The sequence below is a fragment of the Myodes glareolus genome, chromosome 11, assembly GCF_982192425.1.
Source record: "Myodes glareolus chromosome 11, mMyoGla1.1, whole genome shotgun sequence".
NCBI classification, from domain to species: Eukaryota; Metazoa; Chordata; class Mammalia; order Rodentia; family Cricetidae; genus Myodes; species Myodes glareolus.
This window is the reverse complement of record NC_142036.1, coordinates 27,997,415-28,023,267: the sequence shown is the minus strand read 5'-3', so window position 1 is coordinate 28,023,267 and position 25,853 is coordinate 27,997,415. Positions and strand designations below refer to the sequence as shown.

Sequence of the window (25,853 nt, the reverse complement as noted above, 5' to 3'; positions counted from 1 at the left end):
CAATATATAGCAATCAACAGCCAACATCAAACTAAATGGAGAGAAACTCATTGCGATCCCAATGAAATCAGAAACAAGACAAGGTTGTCCACTCTCTTCATATCTATTCAATATAGTTCTTGATGTCCTAGTTAAGGCAATAACACAACAAAGGGAGATTAAGGGGATACAAATTGGAAAAGAAGAAGTCAAACTCTCACTGTTTGCTGCTGATATGATAGTTTACATAAGTAACCCCAAAAATTCTACCAAGGAATTTCTACAACTCATAAACACTTTCAGTAATGTAGCAGGATACAAGATTAACTCAAAAAAAAAATCAGTAGCCCTCCTTTATACAGATGATAAATGGGCTGAAAAAGAAATCAGAGAAACATCACCCTTCACAATAGCCACAAATAGCATAAAATATCTTGTCGTAATTCTAACCAAATAAGTGAAAGACCTGTATGATAAGAACTTTAAAACTTTAAAGAAAGAAATTGAAGAAGACACCAGAAAATGGAAAGATCACTCATGCTCTTGGGTAGGTAGAATTAACGTAGTAAAAATGGCAATCTTACCAAAAAGCAATCTACAAATTCACTGTAATGCCCAGCAATATTCTTCACAGGCATTGAAAGAAAAATACTCAACTTCATATGGAAAAGTAAAAAACCCAGGATAGCCCAAACAATCCTGTACAATAAAGGAACTTCTGGCAGTATCACAATCCCTGACTTCAAACTCTACTACAGAGCTACAGTACTGAAAACAGTCCAGTATTGGTATAAAAACAGACAGGAGGACCAATGGAACCAAATCAAAGACCCACACATCTACAAACACCTGATTTTTGACAAAGAAGCAAAAAATATCAAATGGAAAAAAGAAAGCATAGTTAACAAATGGTGCTGATATAACTGATATCAACATGTAGAAGAATGAAAATAGATCCATAACTATCGCCACACAAAAAACTCAAATTCAAATGGATCAATCACGTTGAACCTCACAGAAGAGAAAGTGGAAGCACACTTAAACACATTGGCACAGGAGACCACTTCCTAAATATAACCCTAGTAGCACAGACACTGAGAGAAACAATTAACAAATGGGACCTCCTAAAACTGAAAAGCTTCTGTAAAGCAAAGGACATGGTCAACAAGACAAAATGGCAGCCTACAGAATGGGAAAAGATCTTCACTAACCCCACAGCAGACAGAGGACTGATCTCCAAAATATATAAAGAATTCAAGAAATTGGTCATCAAAAGAACAAATAATCTAATAAAAAATGGGGTACAGACCTAAACAGAGAGCTCTCAACAGAGGAACCTAAAATGTCTGAAAGACACTTAAGGAAATGTTCAACATCCTTAGCCATGAGAGAAATGCAAATCAAAACAACTCTGAGATTGTACACCTGTAAGAATGGCCAAGATCAAAAACACTGATGACAGCTTATGCAAGTGCAAATTGGTACAGCTCCTTTGGATAGCAGTGTAGTGATTTCTCAGAAAATTAGGAAACAACCTTCCTCAAGACCCAGCAATACCACTTTTGGGTTTATACCAAAGGATGCTCAATTGTACCACAAGGATATGCACTCAACAATGTTCATAGCAGAATTATTTGTCATAGCCGGAACCTGGAAACAACCTAAATGCCCATTGACTGAAGAATGGATTAGAAAAATATGGTACATTTACACAATGGAGTACTATACCACCGAAAAAAATGACATCTTGAAATTTGCAGGCAAATGAGTGGATCTAGAAAACATCATATTCAGTGAAGTAACCCAAATCCAGAAAGACAAATATCATATGTACTCATAAGTAGCTTTTAGACACAAAGCAAAGAAAACCAGCCTACAATTCAAAATCCCAGAGAACCTAGATAACAATGAGGACCCTAAGAGAGATATACATGGGAAGTAGAAAAAGAGATGATCTCCTGAGTAAATTGGGAGCATGGAGACCATGGGAGAGGATTTAAGGGGAGAGGAGAGGAAAGGAGGGGAGCAGAGAAAAATGTATAACTCAATATAAATCAATTTTAAAAGAATATGGAGAAAAAGAAAAGATCTGGATTTGCAGAATTCAATATGACAACCACTAGCCACAAGCAGGTAAGAACACTTGAAAATAGGTCTCCTGAAGTTAACAAACTGAATTTTAAATTGTATTTAATTTTACTAGTCTTACTTGAGATCATCGAGGTAACCAATGGCTACCATGATGAATATTGCAGTGATAAGTCTTCTAAAGAGGCTATGGTGTATGGATCAGCAGTGCTGATACCATCTGGATGCCTGTTAGAAGTACAGAGTCCCAGGATCCATTCTTGGCCTACAGAACTAGAATATATTTCTCTTCCGTATGTGTATATATTCATCAGAGTCTGTGAAGCTCTTATGATCAAAATATATTGTATTAAAAAGTCTAAGAAGTTTTCTGTAGTTTTGGCACCTTCACCTTTCTTATTGCATTTGATCCTCTTTTTTAAAAAAAATACACACCATGGTATCACTCTTCCTACTTTACAGATGAAGCAACTGAAGCTCTGGATGAATATGATGAATATGTTATCTACTTAAAGCTACAAAATGGAAAGGGGAAATGGGCCCATGAGCCAGGTTTGCTTCTGTTAAGTTCTCACTGTGTACTGTCCAATCAGCGGGCCCCAGGTGATTTCAGCACCACCATTTCTTTTGGTACTGCTCTAAATGGAATAATATCTCATCTCCTTCCTGCTGGAAACATGAGCTGCAGATGTAACCGATAGCAGAGATGGGTTAGAATTATAGAAGGGATAGAATGGGATAGGATTATTGAGGCAGACAGAAACTTGGCAATTAGCTTACAGCCTTCTCAAGCATAGCTGAGAGAAGGAATTAAGACATGACCCAGACACAATGGCAGCATTCCTTTTAACTAGAAAATGTGGTCTCTTTCTTGCTTGTGTATATGTGTTTCTTTTAAACATGTGATTTCATCATTTGAAAGGATCGGAATGATTTTTTTTTTCTAACAAATTGTGGAATTTCATTTGCTCGGCTTATTCCCTTTGGCACTTAGCTTTTTCTTGTTTTTACAGAAATAATGGATGAGTGAGGAGTAAGAATAAAGACAATATTGAAGATGGATAGTTCGGAAACAACATCAGACTCCCAGGTAAAGTTATAATGATCTGAACTCTAACACTAGAGTAGAAATTCTATTAAGAATTCCCTTTAGGAAGGTCCCAGGGGTGAAGGAAGGACTCTCTTCAAAATGACTGAAGGTCGGACTGAAGGTCAGATGAAAAGGGTGGAGAGAAACAAGCAGTAGCTGCAATATGAATTCCAATCAAAGAAAGGTCACAAAGACTGAGATGCACAATCCTAGGACTTCCTCTGCTGTCTATCGGGCCTGCATGACAGCAGCACTCAGAGTCATATTAACTAGATTAATAAATGAGTTTAGTGATGGCAAGTTATTATCCAAAGCAAAGTTGAGGAGAAATCTGTAATAAATATGTACTGCCCAGTCAGAGTGGGCACCTTCTACAGACACCCCGTCCCTGACTAACCTTCCCCACTGAATTGTCCTTATCTTTGCAGAAATAAAACTCTCAACTGAAGGGACTTTCTGTAATACATGGACCAACCTTCCAACTAAACAAAACACACACATACACACACACCCTAAGGAATGAAACACTGAATCTAGGTGTACATAGTCCTAGTTTGCAAAGCAATAGTCAAATCTGGATAATTATAGCATTTCAATAATTCCCTTATACTATTTCTATCCTAGGATTATAGATCATATCTTTTTTAAAAAAAAATTTACTTATGTATTATGTATACAATGTTCTGTCTGCATGTATGTCTGTATACCAGAAGAGGACGCCAGATCCATTATAGATGGATGTGAGCCACTATGTGGTTGCTGGGACTTGATCTCAGGACCTCTTGAGGAACAGCCAGGCTTTTAACCTCTGAGCCATCTCTCCAGCCCCCTGTAGATCATATCTTTATCATTTTGTCTGGAGTTATGGATATACCTCCTGACAATCCCCTTCCAATACCATTTTTTGTTCTTATGTTTTGTTTTATTTTGAGATAAGTTTTCACTATGTAGCCCTGGCTTAGTTCTAGACAACATTTCTTTTGTTCATTGGGCTCCTCTTCTCATTCCCCTTTCTATCCCTCAGAGGTAGTCACCATCTTGGATAGCATGTGTATGGTAGATTGTATTTTATTTTGGTGTATGTGATGATATATGCATGTGTGCAACATATTCGTGTACATGTCTGTATGCACATGTGTGTGTATGCACGTGTGTGTATGGATGTGAAGTTCAGAGGTTGACTTTGAGTAGCTTCCGCTATTGTTTTCCACTTTGTTTCTTAAGACTACTTTGAACTTGAGCCTCACCAATTTATCAAGACTAGCTGGCCAGCAAACTCCAGGAGCCTCCTGTCTCTGCCTCCCAGGAACATGCTACCACACTTGACTTTTTGCTTAGGTGCTGGGGGTCTGAACTCCTGTCCTCATGCTTGAGCAGAAAGTACTTTTCTGACTGAACCAACTTCCCAACACATGTTATTTTTTAACAGAAGGAAAAAACTTGATTGTATTACTCTTTACATGAAAGAAAAAATTTATCAATTATAAAACGAACCGTGTTTATGTTGGCAGTGGGATAGTTGAAGATGTGTTCTAATTAAAAGACAATCTTGACATTTGCTAATCTCCAAGTTTGGGAATATTTCAAACTCTACAAAATAATGTACAGAAATTTTATTTAAAGGCATACGTAAAAAAGTAAAAAAAAAATGAATAATTTACGTAAGAAATGTCATTTGTTCTCTAAAGAAATGGTTTGCATATAACTGGTAAGAACTTACCTTGTGGGCATGTAGGAAAATGGCAATAGTTAATAGACACAAATTCCAGTTATATATTAACCACAATTTCTAAAAGTCTACATTAAAAAGCCAACTGAAAAATTACAAATATATTGAATTCATCTGATAATCCAACTCTTTTGTAAAGGAAAATGATTGCATGATTTGATTAAAAGATACTACCCCCATAGACTCCAATACAACTGCTTTCACAAAAGATAGAAATAAGTCACTGTAATATACTTGATTTGTTTTATTATTACTGTATTTATCAGTGTTTGAGATAGGGGTTTTCTGATCTCCAGGGTGTAAGATGAAGCAATTCTCTAACCTCAGCCTCCCACAAAGCTCTGACGATAAGCCACTACCAACAATATCAAGCTTAAAGATTATTTTAAAGGGTAAAAATTAAAAATGCAGACATATAATTCTTTAATAATAAGCCTTTCATAAGCAAAACCATTGAAACTTTTAAGGTATTTTTTAAAGTCTGTATTTATTATAACATATTTCAAAAATCAATTTGTATTAGATCCTCTATATTTCAAAAATCAGTTTGTATTAGATCCTCTGATTATTAGTCAGTCAGCATGCAAGATTCTCCCATCATGCCTGGCTGGCTTATCCTTCCCTTGCTGACTCCTTACATCCTCTTTGGGGACCTGACCATCACTAAGGCTGGCCCTGGCAATCTTATATATCAGAGTGCTTCTTTATTTATACAGAATTCAATAAGCAGGGATAGATTCATATTGTTCCAAAACATAGACCACATCATTTTTGTTTCCTGATGTGTTCAACTTTTTCCTCTTATCTGTCTGGAGAATAAAGTTTAGTCATCATTGATAAACCATGGCAGAATAGAGTTATCTTTTACAATCATTTTGCCCCAAGTTTAGTCAACAGAGATATCTTTTATAATCATTTTTACCCATCAACCCCATCATTCAATTTTGAATTCTCAGGCTGCCAGTTCTCGTAGCTTCAAAGATGCGAGACAGAAAAGAAGTCTCCAAGGCAGCCCATACAGTTTGCCATGTCCTGAGCAGTGGATTAGCTCTTTATTGTCGGAGTGCCCAAGAAAAATCTTTAGGCCAAAACTGCTGCAGTTATTATTCAAATTCTGGCATAATACAACATTTACATTTTGTATCTTTATAGAATTTATTTATATGTCTAATCCTGGCATTCTTTTGCTCCTTGGTCATATGACACCACAGTGGTTCTGTGCAAGTTAACTTTTCTAAGAAAGGGAGATTCTGACACCTCATTCTTTTATCTTTCCATTCCATTTTTTTCCACCAATATAAGCCTCTGTGTAGGGCTGAGGTAACTTCAGCTAATCTAACTTCTTTGCTTTATTTGTCACATAATCACCTGAGTGTATAGTGGGAAGAGGTTTGCAATCTGAACTGTGGCCAACTCCTCTAGCCCACAGAATCTTGTTGACCTTTTCAAATTTACTTAGTTTTGATTATCTTGTTCCTGAGTAAATATAGAGGTGAATGTTTTAATAATATCTGAGAGCCTCTTAAAGAGATCTCTGGCTTCTTTAGTGTGTCACAACCTCTAAGGCCTAAAGAAGACCTTCAAGTAGATAAGGATATCTCCCTAAAAGTGGGAGGGGTAATATGCTCAGGACTTTCCTGGGGAAGTTAAGAAGCAGTTCTCCTGGGAGAGGCACAAATGATTCATACAAAATTTCCATCAATCTGATATCCCAAAGTATACAAATATTAAAAGCCCCCCCCCGGTATGCAGCATGCAGAGAGCAAACCCAAAAGGGGCATGCCAGAGACCATGCAGCTCAGCTTCGCGGGATCTTTGTCAAGCAGCTGCGCTTGCTTTATGACTTTTGCCGTTCTCATCAGATATGGCTGCACCATGAGACTTCTTTTCAGAGTCCTCTCATGTCTGTGAAAGCAATTCTAAGAAATGAAGCCTTTCCCGTATTGCTTGCATACGTGATTTCGCGCAGTGTGGATCCTTTCAAGTTTCTGAAGGTATTTGGGATGAGTGAAGGTGAGCTGGTTAGTTTTGTTGATTGGCTTTGATTAAAAATGCCTAGCGAAGCAGTGGGAAATGCAACCGCTGGGGATATCTTTGAATTTCCAAAGAGGTACACCTAAAGAGGGAAGACAGACACCTACTGAATGTGAATGGCAGTAATCCCAGGGGCTGGGGAACCGGACTGAATGAAAAAGGAAAGTATCAGAAAAATGCCAACATTCCCCGTTTCCCGCTTCTTGGTTCACCAATATGTGAAGGGTATTAGCCATGTGTTCTCACTCCCCAGCCCATGGAATTGCAGCCATCACTGTATATCACATACAGGGGCTGCTCCTCCAGTCCCAGAAATATGATGAAGAGTCAGGTGATGCTGAACTTCTCTCTAAAACCCACCACAGTTCTTCCAGAAGATCCTGACAGGGTGGAACTAATTCTACAATCGCTGATCTATAGCCCTCATGTAATGCAAATAACACCAAGTGCCTGATATTGTAATTCACTTAACGTACTGGAGTTATCTGCTACACAGGAAAAAAAAAAAGTTGGAGTATTTTATCTGGTCCATTCCCTTTAATAACAGTCAGAACAGTCTTTCTAGATCATATATTTGGTCATACCACATGACTGACCTGCAGTGCTGACAGACAGATGAATACAGTCACCAACAGTGCTTCTGGCTGTCACAAGCTCTTTCTAAAAGGGGATCTAGGCGGAGAATCAGCGTCCATCATAGCATCTTTGTGTACGTAGACTCAGATTAAAATACACCCTGGAAGCATGGTCTGCTGCCTCTTTGGTGGGGACGGGAGATCCCAGAAGAGGAAGGAAGTAAGATAAGCTACAGCCCCTGCTTTCATAGTCTTCACTGGGAACACAGCTGGTCTGTATCACCTCCCTCATCCATCACAGACTCTGCATCCCTGGTGAGGACCGGCTCTGAATGACCTGACTGATAGGAGTGACCCAGGCATGCACCTTGAGGGCTCTGTGCCGAGTTGTCATATTCTTTTGGCACTGGGCTCATTATATTTGTATCGTTCCTGTCAAATGCTACCAAAAAGCAACCTTACATCACCCGTGTAACAAATACATTTTCCCCACACACTACATTTTGTTGTGTCAAGCGAAAAGCTGGAGCAAATAACAAACAGTTCCCAATTCCACCCTCAGATAACCAGTCCTTTAACCTGATTTCTTTCCCATTGTTTAAAACTAGGATGTTTTAAGATAGTGGGGTGTGAGTGTGCATGTGTGGTGTCTGTGTGTGTGTGTGTGTGTGTGTGTGTGTGTGAAGTTTTAAGAAAACACAAATACCAAAGAGAGAACTGTCCACCTTTTACTCAGCGGTCTGGGAGAATACTACTTACTGGCTTGCTCTGCCTGCTTTCTTACACACCCTTGGACCACCTGCCTGGGGGTGGCACCACCCACAGTGAACTAGTCCCTTCCACATCAAACACTCATCAGAAAAAATGCCCTGCGGGCCCATCTGACGGAAGCAGTTCTTCAAGTGAGGTTTCCTCTTCCCAGGTGGTTCTACTTTGTGTCAAGTTGACAAAAATTAACACTACAAGATCCCAGACCACACATTCTGGAGGACTCCTTTTATGTTCAGTATTAAAATAGAACTCTTCCGGGCCCTTAAAAGTAAGTTAATGCTTAGGGGTGGGAAGAACAGGCACTGGGAGGATCATCCAGGCCTCCTGATGCTTTTGTTCGAAACTCTTGGTATTGATAGCCTTTGTGCATTCTTTTTAAGATAATTGATTGGGGGATCGATTAGATCACTAGTAAGAAGTAGAAGAAAAGAAATAAAAGTGGCAATGAGGATTAATCCACATGATTCCTATGAAGAGATTTCATTTCAGCTAGCTTCCACCTCCAGGGAGAAAATGGCACATTTATTGGGCCATTTGATTGCTATTGTTTTCCCCCAAAGTACCCCTGTGATCATAGAAGTGTCATGCTGCGGAATAATTTATGCTTGCTCCAACCTACTTTGGGAAGTTCAGAGCAATGGGCTGCAGGGCACAGTTCTAAGCAGCTTTGAAGTCTGATCGCAGTACTTCTATGTAATGCAAATTGACAAGGTCTCTAAATTAGGCAACTAACTAGAAAATGAGGTTGGAAAGCCTGTTTTAGTGGCACTCAGGCTTCTTCCCCAAGGACATATCTGTGGCCGGGGCTTGGGTCTGGAGGAGCTTTCCTCACCGGGAATTTGGATGCTAACTCGAGGGAGAAGATCAAGTGGAAGGGGCAGCAAATATATCTAGGGGATTGAAATGTTGAAGGAGTTGTTAAGCAAATATTTATAAGGTTCTATTTACATGTCTAACACGGTAAGTGCTCACTCCATAAATAATGAATTGTTTAATCCTTCCAACAAGCCTGTGAAGCAGGCAGAATTACCGTCATCCTCTTTTGTGTGTGTCTGCGTGTGTTGGCACGTGCACACACATGCACAATCATGCACATGCATGCATGTTGTGTGTGTATGTGGTGCATGCATATGAGCATATGGGTAAACACATGTGGAAGTCCCTGACAACCAGCATTCTCTCTGTCTTTTGTCTTCATGACTTCTTGCTATGAGAATATGATATAAGCGGAATCATATAGTATATAGTATTTATCTTTTTGTGACTTGCTTATTTCATTTAGCTTAGTTTCCCCAGGGCTCATCCATGTCACGGTGTGTGTTAACATTCTCTTCCTCTTTAAGACTGACTAATAATAAACCACTGTGTGTATACCTTATTTTGTCTATCTCCACTTGCCAGTGGAGATTTGGATGCTTTACCTTTTAGTTAGCCAGGAATTTCACTGCCCTCAACAGACATGGACACGTAGCTCTTTGAGATCCTGCTCTCCATTCTCTGATGTCAGCGTATTTCCTTTGCTCAGCCATGAATACGATACCTGGGGAGTCTGGTGAGAAAGTCAATGTGATTCTATGAGATTGAAACTTCAGGGATCAGACTCTGGAAATGAAGGGGAAGTGGGGAGTGGGGAGCACCTTCCTTCTATACCATTCCCACCTCCACCGATGCAGTCCTTGCTCTGGGGTTTTCTCAGAGTTCACTGGGCAGTCCTTCTAATGCCTGGGTTAGCATCCTCGTCCATGGCCAACTCCTCCATCTCAAGACACAGTCCAGAACTCAGTGCCATGTGGACTCTTGGCTTCAGCCATGAGAACCAGTTCTCAAAAAACTCCTTTTCAACCCAACCGACTGACTCAGCCAGTGCCACGTGGCCCCTGGCCATAGCATACACTTGGGGTCATAGCAAGTGACATTTCCAAAGTAAAGATCTCAACGCTCAGGCTCCAGGTTGGCAGCGCTGAAGGACCACTGTCCACAGCAACGATACTATAGTAAGGATGAGTATTGGGTAAAAACTTAGGTGATGGCTCAACTCATGAAGTGCTTACCAGAAAAGCACAAGTTCCGATCCCCAGAACCCACTGCTTCTGGTTTTATTTCTGTTGCTCTGAAAAAAATTCTGACAAAAAGCAACTATAGGAAGAAAGGAGTTTATTTCATCTTCCATTTCCAGGTTACAATCCATCATTGTGAAGAAGTCAAGGCAGGAACTTCAATTGGTCATGTCATACCCAGAGCCAAGAGCAGAGAGAAAGGAATGCACACAAGCTCACTCACTGGTTTGTGCTCAGCCTGATTTCTCTCTATTCTAACTTACATAGGATCTCGGCGCCTAGGGAACAGAGCTGCCCATAGTGGGCCGGCTATTCACTTAAGATATGTCCGCAGAGACATGCTCACAGGCTAACCCAGTAGATAATCCTTCATTGAGCCACTCCTCCCGGTGATTCTAGGCTATGTGAGGACAGCCACTAAAGATAACTACCACAGCTCAGGGTACTGTGCCTTTAGAGGATAGGAGCTAGGATAGGGGAAGCCCTGGAGCCATGTGGGCCAGCTACCTCACTACACACAATGGCGAGTAAGAGACCTTGTGGAAGGCAAAATCTGACACCCAAGGCTGTCCTCTGCTTTCCATACACTTGTGGCACATGCACGCTCACTCTCAAATACGTGAATATGCATGTGCATAAACACACTTGTGCACACATGCTCGAAATCAAAAGAGGAAGAGAATGAAAATAATAACCATATTTATGATGGGAAAATCTTAAGGTTCCCCTTAAACACGCTGGGCTCCAAACACAGATGTTTATAAGCTGAAGTTAATATTGTCTGTTTCTGCCTTGGCCTCTTAGCGTGGCATGGAGGAACACGCCTTTTTGTCAACACAGACTTGCTAGAGAAGCTTGGCTGTTGTGAAGCCGACTGGCCATGTAGAGCTGGAGAGGGAGGAATGCGACTGGAGAAAACGTAAAGGGCACATTTTGCCCAGAGCCAGGGATGTCTCTGCCACTTCACCAACATCTCATCTGCTCAGACACATGAATGAGTCCTTCATCTGGACTTTTAGAGGGCAGGGGTCACAGCTATCTGCCTTATTTTATCTTTGTCAGATACATTCTTCAGTCTTGACTCAAGAGCCATTATTTTATACGATCTCAGCATGGCGGATGGTCTCAGGAAGGATACCAGCTATGTTCTGTCTCTTTTGGTTCAAGAAGCCCAAAGCAATCGCTTTCAAATGGTTGTACTGATTGTGACTCCGTCTTTGATGTACAAAGGCTGCGAAATTTAGCCTGATGCTGAACATTCCAAATGCCTCAGAAGCACATCATCCTCTGCAGGCAAGAGGAAGCCCAGGACAATGCCAAGAAACCAAGGGAAGGGGCATTGTGTAGTTAGGGATCAAAAGGGTGAGTGAGGTCCAAGGCTTCAAGCCTTATCAGAAGCTGGGCCTTGGCCCTCCGCCCTCTGCCCCGGGTTTCAGCTCTCGGCTGTTCTTTTTGTCATGGAAATGCAGTTCCTTGGAAGCCGCAGACAAAATAATGAGCTGGAGACACCAGGTTCCAAGTGGCTTCTGTTCGTTAGCACAGGATCCAGCACCTCCTCTAGGAGATCTCTGGGGCTGCTCCATGGCCCTGTGTCTGCAGCTTTCGTTGGTCTTCTAATTTAACACTCGGAGATGGCCGGCAGGGAAGTCAGCCCATCAGGGGCACCCTGGGTGGCTCTCCTCAAGCAAAAGAAAGCACCAGGTCAGGAGGGAGCAGCGAGGCAGCTACAGAGAGTGAGATTTAAATAAAAGTCGGGCGGGGCCGGGGGGGTACTTTGAGAAAGAACACTTTATTTTTAGAAAAGAAAAGGAATTAGGAGCAGATAATGGTTGCCACAGCAACAGAGCACTGCCTATATTCCATAGGCCCAGCTTTAGCGGAATGGATTCCCTGGTGACTTTCTGAGAAAATACACATGGAAATAAAAAGGCTGTCCAGGAACAATGTCTCACATTTGTCCAACTGCCTTTTCACAGCCGTTTTCCAGGCTCCCTGCTCCACGGCCCTGCAATCCGCTTAAAAACCAATCTTCATGTTCTGCACGGAGCTTCGTGCTACATGAGGGTTTCATTTTGTCTCCCTTCGCCGCTCCTAATTGTGCTTTAAAAGTCGAGCCGACAGCAGCGGACCCAGGTGAGGTGCAAGGCTTGAGAACGTGGAATTCTCTATCAGACTGGGAAGAGATACTGAAGGTGACATAAAGAAGGGGACATCAAAGCTTTCAAATTAAGCTAGATGACCCGATGAATTGATTGCTAATGGCTTGAGTACAAAATATTCAAATTTCTGTGCTTTCTTGAAAGTTTAACTTTGAGAGAGAGAGAGAGAGAGAGAGAGAGAGAGAGAGAGAGAGAGAGAACTAGGAACGGTGTGAGCTTTTGGAACCTCAAAGCCCATCCCCAGTGACAGACTACCTCCAACAAGGCCGCACCCCCTGGTCCTTCCCAAGCAGTCCTAATGGGGACCAGACATTCTAATATGTGAGCCTGTGGAGGCATCCTCATTCAAACCACCACAAGTGGTCTCCTTTTCATGGAAGAAGACTATAGAGAGAGGTTTTAGGACAACTACCATCCCGTTGTGTTAAGATTCCACCTGTGGTATCATTATTTGCTGTTGATGGCCTGTGATCTGCCCCTAAGGCAGCTTCCTATTCATCTTCCTATTCATCGGAGTCCTACTTCCTGAGCTATGTGGGTGGAGCTCTTTCCCTTTAGTTCCATGGTTTTATTGAAGCTGTCACTAGCTATCATTGGATGGAGGTGAAGGGACAACGCTTTCCTCCACACTGGCATGGATGGTCAGGGAACGCCAAGTGGGCTTCTCAGATACATAACCCTCTGATAGCTCTCTGAAGGGAAACGAAGAAGACACGGAGTGGTATTCCATGAACAACACAGATGAATCCCCTCGGATTAGGACAAACAGAAGCCATCTACGAGTATCAGCACACTGGTTCTGTTGATACGTCTGTCCTTCAAGAGCAGCCTAGGCCATCAAGTAAACTCAAAGCCAACCTGTACAATTTGAAGGATCTCCTGTCTCAAAGCTATTTTTAAAGGACTAGGGCTAAGGCAAAGGATTTCTATGATTATAGACATCAGAGTGACAGTTACCTCTGGGGTTGGCTTCTCTAACTTTCAAATCTAAAAAGTGCTGGAGGTAGGTATTTGCTAATGTGGGCTCACTTGGCTTCCTAACATCTTTATTTTAGTTCACCCACAGCAGCAGCTACCCTTTTGGAGCAGAGAGAACAATTTATGCAGTCACAGAGATGCCCAAAATACTTGAGTGGGACACCAACGGAACAAGAGATACCACATCATGAGTTTTAGGTAAAAACAAAAGTCTGAGAGGTAGGATTCATTTCTGCTAATTCTGCTAATGAGGCCCCATTGTTAGTGTCGGACAGGTACCGTCGGAGGAAATGGTAGCCTCTAAGATGATGAATCGCTTCTGATTTAAGATTAGTCAAGTGTGTCTAGCCCTGTTTCCCTATCCTTAAACTCTGTTCCCACTCTCATTTGTATCCCCCCACCCTGAAAAGCCATGTCCTCAAACAAGCCTGATGGCTCAAGCTCCTAATCCCCGCGATTCTTGAGGCAGAGGCGGAAAGATCAGAAATCCAAGGCAAGCCCAGGCTACAGAGTTAATTCAAGGCCAACCTATGCAACTTAATGAGCTCTTGTCTTAATGTATTTTAAGGGGCTAGAGATATTAGTAAGTGGCCAAACACTTGTCTCATGTCTGCAAGATTCCAGACTCAAGCCCCAGTACTGCAACAAAGAAAGAAGAGAGATAGAGAGGAGAGACAGACAGACAGACAGACATAGAAAGATAGAGACAGGGAGATACAGAGAATATGTAAACTGTCTTTCAGACCCAACCCACTTAGCTTGAGAAAGCTAAGAGGAGAAAAGAAATCCTGAGACCTAGAACTTGGCAGTTCATTGGAAGTTCAGCTCTCTGAAGTATTAAGGGGAAGGATGTTGTATCAGTTGCTTGCTGCTACTGCACAGCTACTTGGTGATGAGGTGACCTGAAGGTGGCCCTCAATTGCAGTTCATTCTTGGCCTTTGGTGGCAGACTCCTCAATATTATGTCCTCCTCTCCTATTAAGACACTGTCTTCATGGTTTTTTGGGGGGTGGGGAGCAGCGGGTGAGAATTCCACTTATATTGAAGGAATTCTCAGGATTGCCACTCCCTGAACCAACTCTCACGATAGAGCATCCACAATTCATCCAATTGGTTGAACATAGGGTGCTAAAATGGGGCTTTTTGTTAGCATTTCTGGGGAGACATTCACTATACCATTGCCCCCTACCCACTCACCATAAAACACAGGGCTTTATCTGAGAAGGGGAACAGCAGTCCTAACAGCCGGCTGCAGGAACATGGCATCCTTGTGAGCCAGCTGGGGCTGGGTTGGCTTCCAGACTCAGACCACAGGCCACCATGACTGCCTTCCTGATGGTCCCAGATGTCACAGCTCAGCAGAAGAAAGAAAATGACCTAGGTCAGACTGTCAACCCTCAGGTTTGGATGGAGGCTCTTCTGTTTAGGTAAGAAGGAGGGGGAGGGGATAGACGAACGAGCAGACTGTCCACGGAGGAGTCCAGGGTCAGAGGCAGCTGGGGGTCATTCTCAGAAGAGAAGAGGGACCCAAGGTAGTGGAGCCAGGAAGCCCCAGGTGCTGTCCTCCTGAGTCAGACTTGAAGAAGGGCTTCCCCTACAAGGTGGAACATTTCCACTTGAGAGTGTTGAGCCTGTCCAAAGCTTGCTGCTCTGGGGTGTCACTGAGACAAAGTCCCATGATGGATTTTGTGAGCATCTTCTGTGTTCTGCCGCTTTCTTCTGCCCTGTTTCCTGTGACATAATAAATGGGGCACACTGAAGCAACCTCCCTGAATAAAGTCCAACGGGCAGAATGGCCCCAGGGATAGAGACAAACCAAGCAGATTCCATCTTACGTTTGCAGGAGGTGAGTTCGTAGCGTTCATATCCTGGAAAGTCCTGACCCCCAATACCTCAGATGTGACTTTCTTTGGGAAAGAGGTGTGTGTTATAGATGGAATTAGTGTTGATGGGTCACAGCAGAGTAGGGTGGGCCCTTCATTTCTATGTGACCAGTGACTTCGTTGTCGCAGTCTACTTTCTGTTGCTGTAACACATCACTGAAGATTTGGTGATTTTAAAAAAAATATGGCTAATGATTCTGGAGTCTGGGAAGTCTAAGAGCAAGAAACCACACGTGTTCAATATCTGGTGAGAACTTTCTTGCTTCAGTCTTCCGTGACAGAAGACATCATGTGACCAGACAGAGCAAAGAGGATTCTCTTCTTATAAAGCCACTAATGGCAACATGGAGACTTCGCTCTCTTGATCTCATCCAGTTCTATGACTGCTCTGCCCCCCCACCCCCCACCCCAAGGATCCCCACCTCCAAATGCCGCCAACTTACTACTTACAACACCCGATTTCTGGGAAAGAAGCCTTCGAACTTCAGCACCATAAAAAGAGAATGTTTGGAGGTAGACATTCCCACTGTCTTAAGTCTCTAGGTGCAGACAGGTATCTAATCCAAGCAAAGATGTAGTTATTTTAATATTCTTTTTCCACATGATATTTATCATAGACACACAAGAAAATATCCAAAACACAAGCAAATCACACTTCACTCATATTCCCATTGATTGTATGTTTATTTAATGTTTCTATTTCATTTATTTTTTATCTTATGTGTATGAATGTGTGTTCATTTCTTTACACATGCACCACATGTGTGCCATGTCCATGGAGAATAGATGAGCATTAGGTGCCCGGGAACTGGGATCACAGGTATTGAGAGTCATCTGATGTGGGTACTGGAAACCAAACCCAGGTCCTCTGCAGGAGCAGCCGGTGCTCTTAACTGCTGAGCCATCTCTCCAGCTCCTAAAAATGTAGTTTTTAATTCTGGCATAAGTATTTTTGACGTGAATGGAATTACACTGTGTATATTTTAAACATGATTTTTATTGCGATGATACATTGCGAAGGGCTTTTCATATGAAAATAGTCTTCACTTTCCTTTTCGAGCAGCAGAAGAACTCACCCCTCTCCTCAGATGAACATTACTCTGCATCATTAATAGAAAATAAATGAGATGGTGGCACTCTAGAATATTCTACACACAGCAGCTTTTGGATTTTAGTTCGAACTACACACACACACACACACACACACACACACAAGCACACAATACACATATATATGAAATCACAAATCTTTTCATAGAGAGCAGGACCTTTCTTCGTGTGTGTGTGTGTGTGTGTGTGTGTGTGTGTGTGAGAGAGAGAGAGAGAGAGAGAGAGAGAGAGAGAGAGAGAGAGAGAGAAACATACATTGAATGTCTTCCTCAATCTCTGAGACATGGTCTCTCACTGAACCTAGAGCTCACTTACTGTCTACGCCAGTAAGGTCCTGGATTCCTCCAGTCTCCTCACCCCCAGCACTGGAATTATAGGCATGTACCACCGTGCTTGGACTTTTTCATGAGTCCTGAGGATCTGAACTCAGTCTTCATGCTTGCCCAACAAATGTTTTACCTATACGGAGCCATCTCCTTGGTGTTTCTTTCTTTTTTTTTAAAGAATGTTCTTTCAGGTTGTGCCAGCTAGATGCACAGCCCTCTGTTTTACTTAAACCACACCTATAATGCCTTTGACATTTCTTTTTTAGGTCTTCAACATGGAATGAGAGCTTACGAATCAGCCAAGCAATCCTGGGAGAAATCCTCCATAGCGGTCTCACCTACAACTCCTTGAGCAATGATTCTTTACCAGCTTTCCCTTCAATTCCATCTAGAAAATTCTTTCTAGACACTTAACATGGTTTTCAAAGAAACACTCTTCTGCCTCAGGCTGTATCAGTTTGCATAATATTTTGTCATATTACAAGACCACATTCATGGACACAGGGGCATAGATCACTTTAGGGTCAATCCCAACTGACTCTTCCTGAGCACCCATCTCCCCTGGTGGCTGCAGGAGAACCCAGGGCAGCCCATGCTCATCTGAGGAGTCCACTGACCACCTACAGAATTACTCTGTCATCTATGGGTGTGGAGGGAGAGGAGTCCAGTTCAGCCAGGTCAGTTCATGGGCCCCCTAACATTCCTGTGACTGATTTGGCCTTGAGATTGGAGAATTTGGTTGTGTCCTATTTGATTTTATATTGTGAACACTGACCTTCCAAGGTGTTTTTTATCAAATCCTAAAGCTACAGGTAACGGTCCAATCTAACCCAGACTGGTTTGGGGTGTATGTATAACAAAGTGAACTGTGTCCTCAAAATGAATATTCAGGGGAAAGGTCTATTTATCATCTTTCACCTGTGTATAAATGAGTGTGCATAAGATTAAGACCAGGTGCATTATGGGAAATCATATGCTTAATGAACAAAGGCTTATTTAACTGAAACCTATCAATCAAAACAGAAAACCATCCACATTTTGCTTAGCAACCAATTTATCCTCCTCCTAGACCCACAAAAGGAATCCCTGAGTAATAAATAGGGGGTCTTGTCTAACAATCCTTCCACAAGCAAGCAAGCATACATAGGTTTTTAATTCAAGCCTGTCTTCAACTGCTATTCCAACCTGTAAAAGAAGCAGCGGGCTGCTTCCTGCCGTCCAGCTAGTTTATGCCTGAAATAATTACTTGGAAACTGTATTCATTTAAACACTGCCTGACCCATTAGTTCTAGCCTCTTATTGGCTAACTCTCACATCTTGACTAACCCATATCTAGTAATCTGTATGCCATCATGAGGTTGTAGCTTACCAGCATGAGTCTAGCCAGCATTTGTCTCGGGAAGGGGAACCATAGTGTCTGCCTGACTCTGCTTCTTTCTCCCAGCATTCTGTTCTGTCTACTTCACCTATCTAAATCCTGCCCTATCAAAAAGCCAAGGCAGTTTCTTTATTAACCAATGAAAGTAACACATAGACAGATGACCCTCCTACATCACCAACCTGTTGCTGAGTGGGACCAGCAGTGAGGAATCTGGGCACTGAAGTGCCCCTGTTCCTGTCTACGGTGCTACTTTGGGTCTAGGGACTGTCTCCACAACAAAAGATTACAGACCTGCCAACTTCTCTCTGGAGTCCGCTATATCTAGCAGGAAGCTGATAGTTGGGTCTCTTGTTTGAGAACAATCTAGAATCTAGAAGTGGCATAGGTGACTTCTCTGTCTTCTCTTCCCACTGTCTAGTTCTTGATCCTTCTTTAGGTAAACTTTTTTTTAAGACTTTGTCAGAACTTTATTAACACCCTTAGACAATTGAATAGGAAGAATGATGAAAGAGAATATCAAGACAAAGAAAGCTATTAAGATTAAATCGTTCTGCCCTACATCTTGTGTCTCACGGCACATTGCAGATGTGCCTCACTCTTTGAGAACATTTAGCCTTTTCATGGGAGGCCAGAGTGTTAACTCTATTATCACTTGAAACCTATTATATTCAATGCCTAAAATACATTTAGAAGAGTATGTAAAGCGATCTTACATTTAGATAATTATTACCCAACAAATTATGTTATCTATGGGCTTTACTGATTCAAATCTGTGATAAATTTAACACAAATTCTTAGTGGTTAAAATGTCTCTTAAGGAAGCCGAATAAAACTATTGGATTCAACAATATTCTACTACCAGGGCTCAAGTTGTGGAAGAGCGATTAAGTATACTGGTTGCTCTCACAGAGGACCAGGATTCAATTCATAGCAGCCACAGGGTGGCTCACAACCACCTGTAACCCCAGCTCTGGGGTACCTGACACCCTCCTCTGGCCTCTGCAGACATTGCAGGCATGTGGTGCACAGACACACGTGCAGGCAAGATACCCATGCACATAACATCAAGTAAAAACTCAAAAATATTCTATGACCACCAACTCTATCAAAGAATCTGGGCCAGACCCGCTGGGGCCACTAAAAGGAAAACAAAATCACCTTCCTCCCGAGCAGCATACAAATCCTGTTGACAGCATACTGTTGAGATTGGGAAAAGTCGGTTAAAACTATTAAAAGATAACACAGGAAGGTTGAGGAGAAAGTAATGAATTAAAATACTTTAAAAATAAAGAAAGCATGATCATTAGATTGCCTGCTTCTGCAGTCAGGGAAACAGCCACCGAACCTATAGACTATCTTCTAGGAGGGAAACTTTAAATGCTTTTTGTTGTTGTTGTTGTTGTTGTTTCTCCATTTTGTCTTCCATCGGTAGCAGCCGATGAGACAGGTGAGGTGTCAGAACGGAAGACTCAGACAAACAATGCATCCACCCCTCAAAGCCCCCAAAAGCTCAGACTAGGACAAGGTCAGACCATCTGGGGGAACGCTCCTACTTCATTAGCTTTGATCTTGCTCCAGTGTCTTTATGGAATGGAAAGAACATTGGGAGTGGTGCTGGAGTCGGGCTAGCCTGATCTCTTATTCCATCTGCTGTACAGTCTTTGACAAAGAACTCAGTACCTCCTTGTGAAAACATCCCCAAGTCTCATCTCTGCCGTAAGTGAGCCCTCCCCTCCTTGTTGACATTTGTGTTCCTGCAGTACGCTGTAGCAAACGTTCTTGTTGGACACTACCTGTGAACCACCAGTCTGCAAATAATTAAGTCTGCAGAGACTTAATATTTATCATGAAAGTTTAGCCTTAACTTAGGCTTTTCTCCCAACTAGCTCTTGTAACGTTATTAGTCCATAATTTTTAAATCTATGTTCTGCCACGTGGCTTGGTTACTTCTCAGCATGGGCACACCTGACTTGCTCCGAGTCTGCTGGCGAAATTGCTCACCTGGATTCTTCCTCCCAGCTTCTCTTTCTCTTTCTGCCCTAAAGTCATACATATTCTCTCCTGACTAGCTATTGGCCGTTTAGCTCATCAATGAAAAGGCTCCTTAGGCAGAGAGTCATCTCTACAGTGTAAACAACCTTCCCACAACAGCATGTGTGTCTCACCATGCTCTGTCGTGTCATCTCTTGCCCTTTGGCTGTGGAGGGCATGACTAAATTGTACCTGTATGTCCAGGACAGAGCGTGATGTTTGGTGGCTGTGTTAGGAGACACATCTGTACTCCGTGGCAGCCATCATGTCTGCCAGACAGCACTGTCCCTGGGCCTCCAGACTATGACAGGGCTGCTCATGCCATCAGACCTCTGTAGATAGAGGCTAACGTGACAGGAAGCTTGTAAGCAGAATTAATTTCTAGTCTTGACCTTATCATCCAGAGAGATGCTTCACATCTACCTTCCTTTATCTCACTTATGATATGATTCTCAGGGTTAGTTTCTGCCCATTCCCTCCGAAAACACTCAACCTGGTCAACAGGAGGTTATAATGAACAAAAAATTCACTACATATTGCCCTCCTCTGTATTTTACCATTGCATGCTAGCAGAGATACATGTGGCTGAGTTTGTGTGAGGCTCTGTCCTGTTTTTAAGACTTACGAGATTATTCTCTAAACAGAAGAAGCCACCCTTTACATCCCCATCCATGCCCATGTGACATCCCCAGATTGTGACTTGTAATTTCTCTGTAGTGGATAGAACAATGTCTTCCAAACGCTAGGCCAATATTCTAACCTAGAGCAAGGCCTTATTTGGAAAATGGATCTTAGGAGTTATAATTAAAGTTCCTGAGAGGAGACCATCCTAGACTACTAAGTATTTCCTAGATCTGATGACATGTGCCTTTATACAAGAAAAGAAGCCAGGAGAGGGTGGCACAAAACTGGAGACAGAAATTGGAATGCTGCAGCTACACCAGAACCTGCAAGAGACAGCAAACAGTCTCAAGAGCCTATGGCGGTAGCTCAGCCCAGCCAGTGCCTTGTGCTGGACTTCTGCCCTCCGGGGTGGGATAATACAGTTCTGTTCTTAACTTATCAAGTTCATGGTTATTTGGCTATGGCAAACCCAGGAAATGAATACACTCTGCAAGACTTAGCTTTCATATCTGTAAAACAAGATTAACAATTTCCCAACACATACTACATGGATGTAATGAGAAACTGTAGGAAACTTGTTCATATTAGCCCTCAGTAAATGGTAAGTACTAGATTCTCACCCTGTGCTTTTGGTATGTATGGAAGGTCATTTGAAGACCTACACTTGGAGGTGTCTTTATGATGCCTCCATGGCAACTTGGATTGCCCTCTTGGAGTTAATATTGGAGAGAAGAACTTGAAGAAGGAAAGAAATGAAAGGTCACCCAAGACACAACTATCTTAGATAAGCAGGACACACTGTGGTGATTGATCGTGGGACCATTACTAAAGAACACCTTGAGAAAGTGGGCTAGAGAGATGGTTCAGTGGACAAAGTGAGCCCGTGAGTCCAGATCCTCAGCACCCACATAAAAACTAGGAATGGCTGCATTAATCTGTACCCCAGTGCTGGGGGGCAAGAGGGGGCAGGTCCTGGGACTTTGCTGGCCAGCCAGAATAACTGAAATGGCAGGCTTCAAGTTTGGTGAGAGACTCTACCTCAAAGATGGGGTGGACAGCAATAGAGGAAGGACCTCCATTTGTACCTGTGTACAGGTAAGCACATACATGTGGACATATGCACACACATTCATATAACATATACACACACAAAGAAAGGGAGAGAGAGAGAGAGAGAGAGAGAGAGAGAGAGAGAGAGAGAGAATAGTATGATACGAAACAGGTGTAGGCTGCCAAAAGAGCATAGAAAATAGAGTGAGGAGATGTTGCCCACATCCATTATACTTCTGGGGAAAAAATATAAGCCAAATTATTCCCCTGTCTTCCAACCTCTAGTTAAACTATCTCATCTGTGTAGGCTAACTTGCTGCTGCCAATGTATAGCGTGTTACACCGTGTTAGTCAGAAGTGTGTATGTGTGTGTGTGTGTGTGTGTGTGTGTGTGTGTGTGTGACAAAATATTTGAGAAAACTAAATGAGAAATGGGGGGTATTTTGGCTCATGGTTTCAGAGCTTTTAGTCATTGGTTGGGTGGCTCCAGTTCTTGGGCCAGAGATGAGTTAAAACATCATGGCATTGGGAGCATGCGTGGAGTTCATCTCATGGTGCACAGCAAGCAGAGAGCATGGAGGAGGCTGGTGACAAGGTCCCCTCCAAGGTACATCTCCAGAGATCTACTTCCTCCAACTAGACTCCCCTTTGAAAGTTTTCAATGTGTTAAAACAGCGCCATGAGACCTGAATCAAACCACTTCCACATAAGCTTCTTGGAACATTCCATAGTCAAGTTATAGCCTTGTTTTTGTAGCATACTTTGGGTTTTTAGGTAAATATGCCTGCAGAGGAAAATGTCAATGGATGTTTTTTTCCTGCTTGCCAGTTTCCAAATAACTGGCAGCCGCCTCCCAAATTACCACTCAAAGACTTACATTAATTAATTGTAAATGCTCAGCCAATTGCTCAAGTTTATTACTAGCTAGGTTTGACATTTTAAGTTAATCTGTATTTCTTATTTACACTCTGCCACATGTTGGTACCTTTATTAGCACAGCACATCATCTCCTGCTCCCTCTGCATGTGGCTGGTGACTCCTCAGACTCTGCCCTTTTCCTTCCCATCAGCCTTAGTTTGTTCACCCTGCCTATACATCCTGCCTGACTACTGGTCAGCACCTTATTAGACCAGTTTGAGTGACAAATCTTTACAGGGTATGAGAGGATTATTCCACAGCAGGGTTTGACCCTGTCTTAGAGATTTTTATGATCAATCCACAGTATGGCATCCATTCACAGTTAGTCATTCCCATCTTAACCAGGGAGACAGTAAAAGCACTCTGTATCTTCCCAACAGTCAGCCTGTCACTGATGCATGTCTTGTGTCTCCCAGGACTTAGTCAGGCATGGCAATGACAAGGCCCCCAAGCTTCTTACACAAAGGTAACACGGATGACACCACTAAGACATTTCTGCCTCATCCCTTCTCCCGAATTCCCACAAAACCATTTTTAATATTCCCCGAAAACCAATCTTTATCGGGAACTTTTAATTATACCTCCTTTTGTTTCCCAGACCCTTGGTGATTCTGTATTCTGATATGGAAATTGTACATGCATGGGTGAGTATGTATCAGAACAAAGGCACAGAATATTCAATAATGAAAGTAGTTTTTTAAAATTCAGAACACATGACTATCACGTAGTATTTGCGTGAGAAACAACAGAGGATTTCGTTCTGGGATGAGCCATGTGCCTCTTGAGGAACTGATAAATTTGATTCTCTTGTAACAATAATTCTTTTCTACCCCAGCTATCAAGAAGCTCATTGTCAGTCTGTTACTCGATCAGTGTAGCTGGATTCTTCTTTAGCTTCTGGTTGCTCATGTATTTCTCTGTCATTATACTCCATGTCCAGCTATGTTGAAGAACGGCTGTCTATACGTAACAGGTACTGGCTGGTTCTACCTCCTAAGATTCTCTGTTGTAGAATATTGTCTTACGATATGTTACATTAGTTATGCTGTGGAACATTTGTTTAATGATGCAAAGATGTGTTGCGTTCTTTTACGTTACACTTGTTTAACCCTGTGAAGCTATGATACTTTGCCTGCCTAAAACACCCGAGGGGTCTAATAAAGAGCTAAATGGCCAATAGCAACGCAAGAAAAAGGACAAGCATGACTGTCAGGAAGAGAGAATAAATAGAAGGAGAAATCTGGGGGGAGAAAGAAGGCAGCAAGGAAAAGAGGAGGATATCATGGGCCAGCCACCCAGCGATACCACCAGCTGTAGTGGTATTTCGCTTGTATTTTAAAACATAAAAATTGCCTGAAGATCAGAAAAGTAAAACAACCACACTGGCCAGACTTATAGACCAGGCAACAATAACACACACCTTTAATCCTAGTAGCCACACTAGCTTGCCATAGAAACCAAGCAGTAATGGTGGATTCCTTTAACCCCAGTACTAGAGAGAATTATAAAGTGAGAGACAACTCTCAGACTCAGTCTCATGCTGGGATTCTTGGAGGCAGGATCACCATTTCAGACTAAGGTTGAGGTAAGAGCTAGTGGCTGACTGCCTTGCTTTCTGGATCTTCAGGTTGAACCCCAATATCTTCCCCCTGAGCTTTTATTAATCGTGCCTCAACCAGTCATGGAGTAAGAAGTAAAGAGATATATACAGAATAGAGTAAGATAAAAGCCCAGAGGCAAGAGGTAGATGGAATCATTTAAGTTTAAAAATGCTGACTAGAAACAAGCCAAGCGCAGGCCAGGCATTTATACATAATAGCAAGCCTCCGTGTCTTGACTTGGGAGCTGGGTGGCCCCCACAAAAGAGTAAAGAGTGAAAAACCAACAAGTCTCTACTTTTCCCTTACTAATTAATAGAAGCTTCCCTGAGGAACAGTGTGTTTGGGGCAAAGACATGGAGAATTTTGTCTGCGATTTCTAAGAGCTGCTGAAGTGTGCTGACCCATGCACTGGAGGAGGACTCTGGCCCCCCTTTTCTTCTTCTCATCTGTTGGCTGGAGCATGGCGTGGGGTACCATTCTGGCATGTGGGGGTTGGCTCGAACCATGAAGTGTCCTGAAGATGGAAGAAAAAGATGAGCTCCCTGGAAAGAGCCGCTAATCAGCTACAGACTGCGAAGCTGGAGGTTTCCCTTAGGTTAGTCAGAAGTAAGTGTTTGTAGTTTTGAAGTCACTGTTATTTTGGGATTGCTAGTAAAATTGCGACACTATCTTTCTGCAATGCTGCTCTGGACTCTTCAAAATGACTTTCGCATTTATCGCATATTTTTAGACAGAGCCCCCGCAGAATAGCTTCTGAATCTAGTTAAAACCTGTTTCTACATCTTGTGTGATTTAGTAATCAGAAAAACGCTCAGCTTTACCTATAAAAATAATCCTTTGCTGTAGGAAGGCCTGGGTCCGTTCTGGAAGTGGCTGGAGAATAAATACATGAACAACAATAGTAAGCAACTAGTAAAGCACTGTTGAGTCGGGGACTCCAATGAGTTAAACAAACTATTAAAATTCTTCAAGTCAGCTGAGTGCTTGTGTGTAAAAGAAAGAGACGAATAATGAATATTTATTATATCCCGTGAACAGATTCTTCCCGTATGACTTTTTTTCATATCATTCACCTGCAGAGAAAAATCACTTTTTCATAGATTAAACCAAGATAAATACCACCCCACTCTCTGTCATAATGTCATAAATCCTGTGTTAGTGAACTAATGAGGTTTAATGAAGTCCAAATTAAGTCTTACAGTACCTTGAAAGAATCTTTTTTTTCCGCTCAACCCTAGGTCTTTCCACTCATCTTCAAAGGAAACATTAACGAGAAGCAATAAATCTCAGTGTGATCTTGATTAAATTTCATGAATTAAACAGACATACTTCTGAAAAATGGTAAATTCAATCAGTAGATGGATAGTTTTCTTTCTTAGCCAAATTAAGGGACAAATGTTTCCCCCAGACTTGACATAGATAATAACATTCTAAGTCTTTATATAAGTGAGTACCGGGCTTTTTAATAC

General features: G+C 42.2%; 1 long non-coding RNA gene across 1 annotated transcript; it reads left to right on the top strand.

Annotated features, from left to right (window-relative positions):
- The first annotated feature begins 12,267 nt into the window (after nucleotides 1–12,267).
- Nucleotides 12,268–17,421, top strand: LOC125409920 (uncharacterized). Its single transcript, XR_007234927.3, has 3 exons — nucleotides 12,268–12,456; nucleotides 13,538–13,658; nucleotides 17,046–17,421. It is a non-coding gene; the product is annotated as an uncharacterized LOC125409920 (long non-coding RNA).
- The last annotated feature ends 8,432 nt before the right edge of the window (nucleotides 17,422–25,853 follow it).